Raw genomic sequence first — 12,676 nt, 5'->3', positions numbered from 1 at the left:
TATGCACCTGTCTAATTTCGTTTTGATGCATATTGCACATTTTCTGTTAATCCAATAAACCTCATTTCACTACTGAAATATTACTGTGTCCTTCAGTTATTTGATAGATCAAAATGAAATTGCTGATCCAAACACCCAAATATTTATAAATGAAAATCATGGAAATTGTCAGTGGTTCCTAAACTTTTGCATACAACTGTATATACTTTTTATCTGTGCCTATCCCCGACTTTAGAGAATCCGACAGAGTGTAATGTGTTTTTACCATGTCTGTGCTTCAGACAGCACTGCCTTTTGGAGAGACAGGTTAAAAGAATCATAAATCCAGCCGTGAAACCAGTGGTGATATAAATAGTTGTTTTATGCTATTGTAGGTCTAACAGCTCCATTTCTCATCCACATCTTGGCAGCTGAGGCATGTTCTTAGTGACTGTAACAGCCAGAAAAATCCATTGCAAGCATGACCTGAAACCCAAAGCAGCCATTCTGCACCCCTAAAAGATCTGGGAGGAACTTTACTCGGTTGTGGACTTTATTATTTGAGTTTCACCTCTCTGTGTGGGTTTATTTTTCACAGTTTTTCCCTTGCCATTTTTTTTCCATGACCACAGGCTTCTCAGCTGTTAGTATTTTTAAACTACAAAGATATTTTTTAGATCACTAATTACTTACAAGGCCCCTGAGTCCAATGGGTACAAGTGCACTACACAGAAGTCACCTCATGATTCTGACTTTCACAAGTGACCCAGTTGGGGTGTGTTATTACATCCATATATGGAATGGAAAATAGTGCGAAAAAACAAAAGCCAACCACAAAGGAAACATGTCCTTGACACAGTTATATTCATAAATGTTGCCATCTCTCACTGGAAACCTTTTCAAAGAGTGTTTTTTAAGTTGGTGTATACATGCAGTGTAAAGCATGGTCGGCTGGAAAGAAAACTCTCAAAAAGAGGACTCTCACTTGAATTCTTTTATTAGCAGCAGAGAAATTTTATAATTGCTGTGCACCTTCTTTAATATGAGTGCCTAAGGACACAGCTGGACACCTGAGATGGAGTCCTTTGAGTGAAAGTTCACTGCAGGAGAAGCTGCACGATGAAATGCAGTGCACGGCAGGGGCTTTTGCCAAACCCATGTACACAATTTTGATACAGTATCAAAATTGCAGACTATATCTTATATGCATCACCATGCAGATCACCACCACAACAGTGAGTAATGAAGCATTGGTTCTCATGCTCCGTTTGGTATGTTGTCATACTATAAGGAGTGAAGAATAAACTAAAATTACTACTACTAATGGACACACAGCAACACATAGCAAGCAAACTGTGACTGTGAGCACAATGTTTTCCAATCTATTTAAATTCTTTTTAAAGTCATCAAACAGTATTTGATTTTGTGTGTAGATTTTTCAAAGGCTAGCGAACAGTAAATTCTTTTCTCCGTATTTGTTGTGAGCCCCACACACAGTGAGCAAAACTAACAATTTTACAAAATCAACCCTTCAGTAATTACTTTTAAACTCTTTGGAGATGGAGTTTGAAAGGTGTTTTGACAGGCAGGTTGCATTTGCTGAGGAGGCTAATTGACTTGCAGCAACTAATTAATTCAAAGGTTACGTAATGAGAGAAGTGAATGTCAACACCAGTTGATATTAGCCCTGCTAACTATAGATGAGATAATGTTGGACAGCTTTTCTATGGGTAACTGGAGTTCCGGATGTAAAAACAGATAGTGATGACACAATGTGGAGACAACAGATATCTTCATGCTGTGGCTGTACAACAAGTTACAGCATCATGTTAGAATAGACCCACAAGATTCAGGTTTATGGCACAGTAGTTAAAAACAAAGCTTTTCTTACTAAGTTAGAAGCAAATAATTTTTGCATTAGTAGGGACAAACATGAATTTAAATACATTTTGATAAGTCTTCATTATTAGAAAACAATGCTACAAGGTGCTGTTCAGGAATAAAAGCAAACAACTACAAACATATATTGCATTTATGGCACCAAAGTTGTCACATTATTGACTTCGTAATGAAATAAAGACATGTTTGAGTTTCCAACTGACTCTTGATTAGAAAGCGCTTGTTTACCTCTGTAAAAATGGATCTAAAAACAAAGTTACCAATTCTGATTATTGTGTATCTTCTTCCTTCAACAATATGTATACATTAAATTAAAAACCAGAATTCTGCCATCTGGAGTGAGTTTATTGTCACCCTGACTTGACATGTAGTAGGTGGACGTGGCTGTAACTTTGATAGTAATAACACCTTTCTGCATGGACTACACCCACCCGTTGTAATCCAAACTGTCAAAAGCCCTGCTGGCTTGTCTCAGTGTTCGAGGCAGACATTTCTACCTGAAAGGCAGCGAGCCTTTTAATAGCCCCTTCCACTGAAACCTGGTTATTCAAGCATTGTCTTGTATGAGAAAGTTAAGAAGATTAAGGAGATTCACCAAGTTGGACAATGACAAAACTAATTTGTCAAAATTGTGACACTCTATTTGCATACTGCATTGATACTGCATGCATTACGGTCAGGCGTTCATAGCAACATTTTTCTACATATTTGAATGTGATGAATATCTACACTCTGCTTTTCTCATTATTGTCAGTCAGTCAGAAGAAAACATTTTTTGTCCATCTTGTCTGTGTTAGTAATAGTAATAATAATGATAGCAATAATAATAATAATAACAATAAGACTAATATTAATAATTGTAGCAGCGGGTATTGAGCAGGAACATGGGGGTAGGTGGCTTCAGACTCCATGCAACTAGTCCATGCATTTGCTACTTCTGTGCTGGACTACTGCAATTCCTTATTATCAGCCTGCCCAAATAAGTCCCTTAAGACACTCCAGTTGATCCAGAATGCACGTGTACTGACAAGAACTAGGAAAAGAGATCATATTTCTCCAATATTAGCTTCTCTGCACAGGCTCCCTGTAAAATCCAGAATAGAATTTAAAATCCTTCGTATCTTAAAGATCTCATAATACCTTATTACCCCATTTGAACACTGCACTCCCAGGATGCAGGGTTACTTGTGGATCCTAGAGTCTCCAAAAGTAGAATGGGAGCCAGAGCTTTCAGTTATCAAGTTCCTCTTCTGTGGAATCAGGTCACAGTTTGGGTTCAGGAGGCAGACACCATCTCCACATTTAAGAGTAGGCTTAAGACTTTCCTCTTTGATAAAGCTTATAGTTAGGGCTGGAGTCCTGAACCATCCCTTAGTTTTGCTCCTATAGGCCTAGACTGCCGGGAGACTTCCCATGATGCACTGAGCTCCTCTGTCCTCCTCTCCCTCTCTATTTGTGAGCATTTATATCCCATTAATGCATGTTACTCAACATCTTCTCTCTCCCGTAGTTTTGTGCTTTCTCGTCTCTCTCCTCTCTCCTTCTGTCGCTTTCAGCAGGTATTCTCTGACCTGCAGAGTCTGGATCTGTGATTGTGGGCCACCTGCTGCCCCTTGTTCCTGCTCGACAAGTGCTACTACAATTGTTATTATCAGTCTTATTACTATTATTGTCATTATTATTCCTATCACTATCATTCCTATTATTATTACTTAATTAATATTAATATTACCACTACCATTAAATTATTATAATTTTAACATTCTAGGTGGAATTTGCATTGTGCTCTCCCCAACCCAACCTGCAGCGGCGGATGGCTGCCCACCTTAAGTCTGGTTCTGCCCGAGGTTTCTGCCTCTTAAAGGAAGTTTTTTCTTGCCACTGTTGCCAAGTGCTTGCTCATGGTGGGATTTGTTGGGTCTCTGTAAATAATATTATAAAGAGTACGGTCTAGACCTGCTCTATAGGAAAAGTGCAATGAGATAACTTCTGTAACTGGCTTGAATTTTTTGAACTGAATTGAATTAAATCCTAACTGAAAATCCTCAAATAAACTATTGTTATGTAGAAAGTCACACAACTGATTGGCGACTGTTTTCTCAAGGGTCTTAGAGAGAAGGGAAGATTAGATATAGGTCTGTAGTTGGCTAAATGGCATGTCAATGTCTGAAAACCACTATTTGTCTCACTTTAAGCTGAGACAAATCCTCAAGGATATAACACACACCCCCCCGAAATTAACACAATGTTCCTTGAATGTGTCTTGGAAAACAAGTGATGCTGAAAAGTTCGAGAGGCATCTTAGCACAATCATGTTTTCCTGAGCTTGAACATGTTTTCTAATTATGCCCTGTCCCCTTTGGCTGACAGAAATGTTGTGTGAGAAATAAAGTTGTGACATTTTAAAATGAAGGACACCAGACAATTAAGGCTTACAGTGGGATTGCCCCCTCATGTATGACCCTAACTTGCATGATGAGATGGAGAGCTGTGTTCAACCCAGTAATAATGCTCACTAATGCTTTTTGCTTGTCCAAATGTCACATCAGATGGGGGATTATTTTTTTTGTCAGGGAGTGCTGGGGTGAAAGTGGCATGCCGCATGAGTGTAAGGCCACTTAACCCAAGCGTCTGTCTGCAAAATGTTAAGTTTCTTGCCAATTTGAAGAATAAACCCCAAAAATTGCGATAAAATGACTGAACGAATGAGATTTTCACAGTGGTTAGATGTTTTTCAAATTGCCATAGCCTGCCTCGCTTAATGTAAAAAGAAACTACAATCTTATTGTTCTGCTTATTTGTCCAAATCTCGTACAAGAAAATTGTCTATGTGGAGGAGATCTGTGGACAAAAAAGAGACAATCTATCATGCCATCTTGAGTCGGTGTCAGAAAGTGACACCCATCCACTGCCTCCTCTTCAGTGGCTGCATAAATAGCTGCTGAGATCGCTGATTGATAATTTTCCTTATCTCCAAATGTCTCCTGTTACGAGGAAACAAATAAGGGGAGAGGCAAGCGGACCTGGCAGACAGAGGTCAATGGGAGGACTTCTACATTTCATCCGGCACACATTGAGAGATGGAGGTGCCACAGAGTGACAGTCTCCGACCCCTAGGTGAGATCTGAAAGGGATGATAAAGGCAACTGACGGAGAGAAAATTGGCAGATAATTACAAAGGCTAGAGGGGCACATTTTGTCTCCCCCTGTCCCTTTCTCTCTGTCATATAACACTCACGCATACACCCACACACACACAAACACGCACACATAATGCAACAACAGTGACAAGTCAGTGTGAACACTGTGCAACATCCACAGGTAGGCACAGAAATTACCCGTAACTCCTGTTCCATCATTATACCTGCTTGTTAGTGGTTGCTTTGGCTTGTTTTCAGGAGACACTGGTAAAATATTTTTTTATTTTATTTTCATGATCTTTCAGGGGAAATATCCTCCATTAAAAGGAGGATATATGTAATATATTGGAGATGCTGACAAATTGTCTCTCTTTACTGTACATGGTGACTCTCTGCTGGCTGAAATTACATCAAGGATAATGGAACATTTAAAGTTGTGTTTGTGAAGTTATTTCACCTCATTTTTGGTTTGAAAATGTCATGTACTGATCAGGTAACATGAACTCAGATTTGTTATTTACTTAAGTAATGGAGTTTGACGGCAGTGGCATTGTCAAACAGACAAATGCAACCTGACAAAGCTCTCAACTTTTCTCAACAGCAGAGAGCATCTCCAAACCAGCCTGTATGTCTAGGAATTAAGTCCATATTGTATGATTCCACACCTCAAGATTTACATCCAATGCCAACATGAAGAGCCAACACAAAAAGCAAGGAGGTGGAGGTCAGGGTGGTGCAAGAACTTGTAGGGCGTCTGACTTGTCATGCAGAGTTCACCTCTCGTCACAGACCAGTTATTCAGCTGTAACCACAATGATTCCCCAACTTCAACCAAGTGTTTTTATTGCCTAGCCCTAACCATACCATAAAAGAATACACTTTTAGACTTTCAAACTTGTCATCTTCAGCCCCAACCAGCACTGACTCAAGTGACATCACATGAGGCAAGTGATCAAATTCTGTGTAGCTCCCTCTGCAAATGGCTTTATACAACTCATTTTATATATGCAGTAGTACTCCCCAAGACCTGACTGCCAACCTTAACCATACTGTGGTTGCCATGTGCACATATTATAGTGAGTGCAAAAATTTAAAAAACTTTGGCATTGGATGTAAAAAAACACGTTGCCACTCTCCACCACCCAATGGAAAAGGTGCCTCTCTGAGTAAATGAATAAATGCATATATTTAACAATATTAAATAGATACATTTTAAAACTACTATAATTTAATATTTTTCATAGAGATGATAATGACAAATCTACACTGGGACATTTTTCACCTGTTCTGACTTTCTACCCGTTCCTTTACTTCACACCCTAATTTACAATTTTTCCTTATGCAGTGTTTGTGGCTTTTTCCCTCCCTTTCTCCCATCAGCCACCTCTGTTGCCCATTAATCATGTCATGCGTCTCTCACTGGACAAACCCCCAGTGAGTGCTAAGGAGATCAGAGGACTAAACTGCACTTGAACTGGAAAAAATGCACCAGAGCAGCTAGAGCAGCTGAACCAAATCATGTCTTAAGAAAATCATGTGTTTGTGTGTGTGTGAGAGAGAGGGGGGGGGAGTGCTGTGCTGTTCTGCTGGCTCACTGGCAAAACTGTCCAAAAGGATATGCTTGCCTTTTAGTAATGTTATTCCTTCTGAAGTGTATTCTTAATCCCAAACATTGTTTTCTTTCTCTTCACAGCCACCCTCGCTGATTCAACTTGACAGAGGCAAGGTGGGCGCAGATATATCACATTCTGTTTCAGAAGTGACGGTTTGCTACATGTAGTCTTCACCCAAAAAGTGAGAAAAATCGCAGAAGACATTGTCCTTTTAAAATTGAATTACATGTAACTGAATGAATTGGAGGCATTTAATCTGTGAGTGCCGGAGATGTCATGAGCTGAGCTGTAAATCTTAAATGACTCAAGAGCTGAGTCCTGGACCTGAGTTGAGTTAGACTGATTGGTTTCCACACATAAGGTTATTGTTTGTCTCTCTGTGCAGCAAATGATGAATTCTCTGCTTACTTGATCAGTTTAAGATAAGTGTCATGACGAGACTCTGTTCTCAATGAGATACACAATTTACACATTAAAGGAATAGTTCAATATTTTGGGAAATGCACTTATTTGCTTTCTTGTCGAGAGTTAGATGAGAAGATCATCATCATCAGGGTGGATTTTGCCTTCAGTCAGAGCCAGGCTAGCTGTTCCCCCCAGTTTTTATGCCAAGCCAGTAAATGAACGTATCACCATTCATAACAGTGTCGACTGTTACTGACTGTCTTCTGTTCAGTCGTAGTTCTGTTGCTGGTTCAAGCTGTGACATTCGGTTAAATAGAAAACTAGGCCTTAACATGCACTGTTATGGGGTTAATTTCTCAGGATGAAAAAAAAGAGTTATCACATCACGATTGTTTCTGTGAATTTTGCAGTCTTTTAATAAGAGGAAGTGATCAGTGAGGGGAGCTCCACTGCTTAAAGTTACTGATTCAGTAAGTGACAATGGTGATTCATCTGTTGAGTTTAAAGATTTATTCGTACATGTACTGAACACCTCTTATGAGAATATCACGTATTTGTCAAAAGCAGTGGTTTATTGTGATTCACACTGTATTCCATACTGTAGAAGAGAAGGATCTCTTGGCATCTTGTTAAGCAGCTTCAGTTTGATTGGTAAATCTCACTGCCAATGAATAATTTTCTGATTTTAGAAACTTACATTCTACTATATATTTAGTCAATTTTTCATCATTCTCACAGCGATTCATGGTATTGAAGGCAAAATACCTGATCCATAATTCAACACAATAAGACAATGATTTGACACTGATCTATTGCCAGATCAATAGCCTTGTTGACAGAGAATTCCAGATGAGCCAGCGATGCTTTAGTGATAGAGCAATTGCTCCATTATGCTAAACCCAAGACTTGGGAGGGCAGCCCTAATTGTCTAAACAACACACATCGTATTCCTCATTTGATGCGGCATTGACATCTAACATATTGGATTCCATGCTGGAGCAATCAGGCCGGGACTGCGGCGTTGGGGCACTCCGAGACGCAACCGGGAGCCAGGATAATTAACATTTATTGATACATGACTGCTGTAAGCCTGTTTGCCCAGTGAATTAAACCAGCTCATTACAGGCTTAATGGTGGGTAGGGGAGATAAATAATAGATGCCAGTCCACTCACTGGCACTTTAGCATGCATCAGGAGACCCCTCCACCACTGCTTCCCCCCACCACCATTCCTGACATCAATTTGCTCCTACACAAAGTCAAAACATTCTCCCTTGAAACCAAAACTGACATCACCACTTCAGTCCAAATAAGCAGTCTCATGTGGGCTTTGTTGGAGGTTTTAATGATGGTAGTTGTGGATAAAGGTTAGGTTGAGTTGGGTACTAAATCAGAAATATGCACACGTGCAGACACATTTTCAATAAAGTGACAACGTAATAATTAGCAGCATAAATAATGGTTATGTTGCACTCCTGGGAGTTTTTGATGATAAAAAACAGATGTCAAGACAGAGTGAAAAAGTTCTTTGTAGGTGTCAACCCCACAAAAGGGTGTTCAGTTGCTCTATTTTGCCCTCCCTCTCTTCTGCCTTACCTCTACTGGCAGAAATGAAACATGAGAAAAACCAATACATTTTAGTGGAGCGTTACAGCAAGGCATCCCGACAAACAGCTGATGCTTTTTGTTGTGCTTCTTATCTTCTGTGCCTCCCCTGCCCTTTCCAATTGTTCTCCTCCCTGACAACATAACTTTCTCACTTTTGCTCCCCCACCTCCCTCCTGTAACCCCACATGAGATGCTGCCTTATCGAGCTTTACCCAAAACACAGTGCATTTTCATCTGCCGCTCTGCCTTGTAAAATCCACTCAATTCAAAAGCTCATGAACATTCAGTGATGGGTGCAAGTTTGAAAGGAACTAGTCATGGTTGGATGAGTGTTTTTTATTTTTCTATTCATGCATACCACTGCCAGATCCAGCCTCATCTTTTTCGCAATTGTCCAGACTTTTTTCATAACATTACTGCCATTTGCTGGCTCACCAGAACCATGAAAAGATTTGAAGAAAGTTTAATTTTACTTTGATGTGATGCAGCACAAATAACTTGGGTATATAAAATTCTTTTTATCCTCAAAGAATAAAACTTTTGATGGCGAATAGACTTTTTCAATATGACATATTTTTTGTGTGGAAATTGTGCAAGATTTTCTCTATATGAGCTACTTTGTTTCCACGTTATTATTAATAAATGACATGGAAACATTATGTCTTGGAAATGTTTAACCATTTTTCATACACAATTGCATTAAATGGAACTAACAAGGTAAAAGATTAAAAAAAGACATCTGAAATATACAATCTACTGTTGTTAATGGCATTTTCAATAAGAATCGGAAGATGATAGAAGTCAGAGAATGCAGTTTGCCGATGTGTTTTACAGAAATTTTTCACAGAAATCTTATCTTATGTAATCACACACTGTCCTTTGTTTGTTGTTCGTCCATCATGTTGTCAGGTCACAAAGCCTCAAATTAAAAACAAATTTATTTATTTGTCCTCAAAAATACTTCATCTTAGAGAATAACTTAACAGCAGGCTCAGAAGCAGTGTGTCACTGCCCTCTAAGGTTAAAAGTTTTCAAGTCTGTTTAAAGTATGAAATGTGCTCTGTTACCCTGTAACCACACCCAACCGTGATGTCACGGGGTACTGACACACTCTGGGCCTGAAGTACACTTCTACATCGGGCAACAAGGTGAGAAGTTAAACCACTGGTGGTCAGCAAAAATAAAGATTTTAAGCTTGTGTTAAGTAACTTATTTATGGGTAATTTCTCCTTATTACAACTTGGAGCTTATTTTCATCGATTTGCCCATTGTAACGGTTATGATACGATTGTAGTCACCAAAGTAATTGTTGAGATATCAGAATGGCTAAAAAAAAAAGTCCAATGCGGCAAGAAATACGAGAAGTTAGACAATCCCACCCTAGTTTGCATGGCAAACATTAAACTTTTTACCCAAATTGTCTCTTGTACACATCCATCACAGCTGACAGACCAACATTGTGGCTCAAATTTGAACTAACTTGCCGTAGTTGTGCACATGCACAGTTGTCCTGTGCAATGAGGGATTATTACTGACGTTTTGGGTGTACTCACTTTCAGTTCACCTCCAAATTTATTTAAATTTAAGACTATTTAATTTTGTCATTAACTCAAATAATCTAACAGGAAATTTAACTAAAATACACTTGCTAGCATTGATTTGAATGTAACTGGACAAATGCTGAATTTTATTTGCGCCATAATAATATGGTGTATGTCTATTAACCATTGCGCACAATTACAGAGAAAACTGATGAAACAAACAAACCAACTTTGGAGCATGAGGGAGGTGCATTTCTGTTCGATTATAGTATCTTTCACAGATGACACAAAATATGCCGATGGAGATTTCACACAAGAATGCAGATTCCAATTAAATTTTACATGCAGAGTGTTTTTCCAATCATCCTGGACATTTCAAAGAATCAATCATGCTAGAAAAGATATTTGGTGATACACAAACTGGAGCTGATCCCCCAGACAGTGAAAGACTGACTTTGTAGACTTGTGGAATGTTTTGAGTGTTTGTACCAAAAGGAGTCATATTTCACAACAGCAGACAGGGGCTCTGAGCCAGCACCTTAATATTGTCATCATCCACACAAATGGTCATTCAATTGGCACTGAAGCAGATCCAGGCTACACCTAAAAGAGCTAATAGTCGCTCATGGTCAAGCTGTACTTGATTTGATATTATGTAAACATTTGAGCCAGGTTTCTATCAATACATATACCTTGTTTTGTTTCCTTTACCACAAAGTAACAAAGGTCAGGGGATGAAATTTCAACACTCCAACCATGTCTCATGCCTACAGACAGCATTCAGTAGTTCAGTTGTGAGAAAAGTACTCTCATTGTCCTCATTATGTCACTTCTGACAGCTGCAATGCTTTTGCCGGTGTGTTTGTTCTGGTTTGTAGGAGGACTCCTCCGGTGCCACCCATGAGGGTCTATCAGTATCAAAGCAACGTGTCAGAAACCTAACTCACAACTTCTCCAACACTGCCAAGGCTGTGCAGAGAGTACACTGAAGTCTATGTGAAGCAAGGTCTTGTGAATCATATCAGAGGGATCTAAGAGCTCTCTTACAGTTATATATGGTGCTTGAGGGCATATAGATGTGAGGGTACAAACAACTGTATGGTGTCAGTTTATTGTCTGTTTTTCAGTTTAAAAAAATGCAGAAGCTGGCATTTTGTTAGTATGAAGCTGAGATACCCAAAGTTTTAGAAATTCCTTGAAATTTCCTCAAATATTGTGTCTAGAACCTCCATTCTAAACGCATACACTGTATATATCTTTCACTAGAAAGTGGTTTCCATGCTTTCCATATTTTCGATATATTTGAGAATACTGCTACAACAGCTGTCAGCTTTATAAAACAGACAAATGTTTAAGCAAAATAGAGCCCTAAAAGTCTACTTCATTACGCACCAGTAAACAAAATTGCCAAATGGATGAAAACTATTACAATTTGATTTGAATTCAAAGTTTGTTTGCACTATGATAATGCAGTATTTACAGTATACCTTCCGATTCATGTTACCAAGTCTGTGATATTTTCACTGCATCAGGTGAAACAATGCACAGGAAATGCTCTTTCATCTTTTCTGTAGTTTCATTGTGTGGGAAGTAACAGATTGTGGCTGTGTACTGTACCTATGTCTTGAGAATAATAGTCACCATATTGCAGGTGTGCCTGTTGGATGGAAACTTGGATGTAATGGTACAGACCAAATTACAACGCCATTTGTATGGTAGTTTTTTGTAGTACTGTGATCAGACACTGTGCACTGTACACTGTACAGCTTGAATGGTGCTTTTTAGAGGCAACACTATTAGGGTGAGAACCATTCTGGCCCTGTAAATGGATCTGTATAGCCATCTAAAATATCAGTGCTCAGTTATAAGGAGCATTACAGAACCAGGTGGCTTTTCAGTGGTTTTGACTTTGACAATTCTTAACTCTGACAGGCCAAGATGACTTTTGGAACTTGTGATGAAGTGGTAAAACAACTGCGTTTGGAACAATTTAGCCATTCCAAGCTCTGTTGCAACCATCACTGCTGACGCTCCGTAATATAGGTGCATGCCAGATGCTTCGTTCCAGTTTCCTTTCCGTCAGTACTTCCTTTTTTTGTGACCTGCGAACAGATGTTTTTACTGTCATTTTGTTCTACTATCTGTCCCATAATCTAGGAGGTAAAATAAGCTGCTTCACTGTCTTCATAGCAGCTTTTTCGAGTATGGATAGTTTTTTTGTATTTGTAAGCCTAGATTATTTCCTTGTACAAATTAAAAATGGTAGGTGCTTGGATTACAGAAAATAATTTGATTTCAAGAAGCAATCTTTGCTTTGTTTACTGTTTGCTTGCCTATTGATTTGCTTATAAGAGTCATCCACAAAGAACACTAAAAGTGAAGTCAGATACAAAAAACAAGCAACATGAACAGTATGAAGGGCACTTCAAATATGCAGCTATTCTACATTAGTTATTTATGTTCAGTGAACAACTGACAAACCCAATGTAGGA

At 38.9% G+C, this 12,676-nt stretch overlaps 1 long non-coding RNA gene across 1 annotated transcript; it reads left to right on the top strand.

The window, feature by feature from the left end:
* Window positions 1-3,870: 3,870 nt before the first annotated feature.
* Window positions 3,871-9,841, top strand: LOC122882885. The gene is made up of 2 exons (XR_006379483.1): window positions 3,871-4,995; window positions 6,712-9,841. It is a non-coding gene; the product is annotated as an uncharacterized LOC122882885 (long non-coding RNA).
* Window positions 9,842-12,676: the final 2,835 nt, after the last annotated feature.

This window comes from Siniperca chuatsi, linkage group LG10 (assembly GCF_020085105.1).
Source record: "Siniperca chuatsi isolate FFG_IHB_CAS linkage group LG10, ASM2008510v1, whole genome shotgun sequence".
NCBI classification, from domain to species: Eukaryota; Metazoa; Chordata; class Actinopteri; order Centrarchiformes; family Sinipercidae; genus Siniperca; species Siniperca chuatsi.
This window is presented reverse-complemented; position numbering and strand designations above follow the sequence as displayed.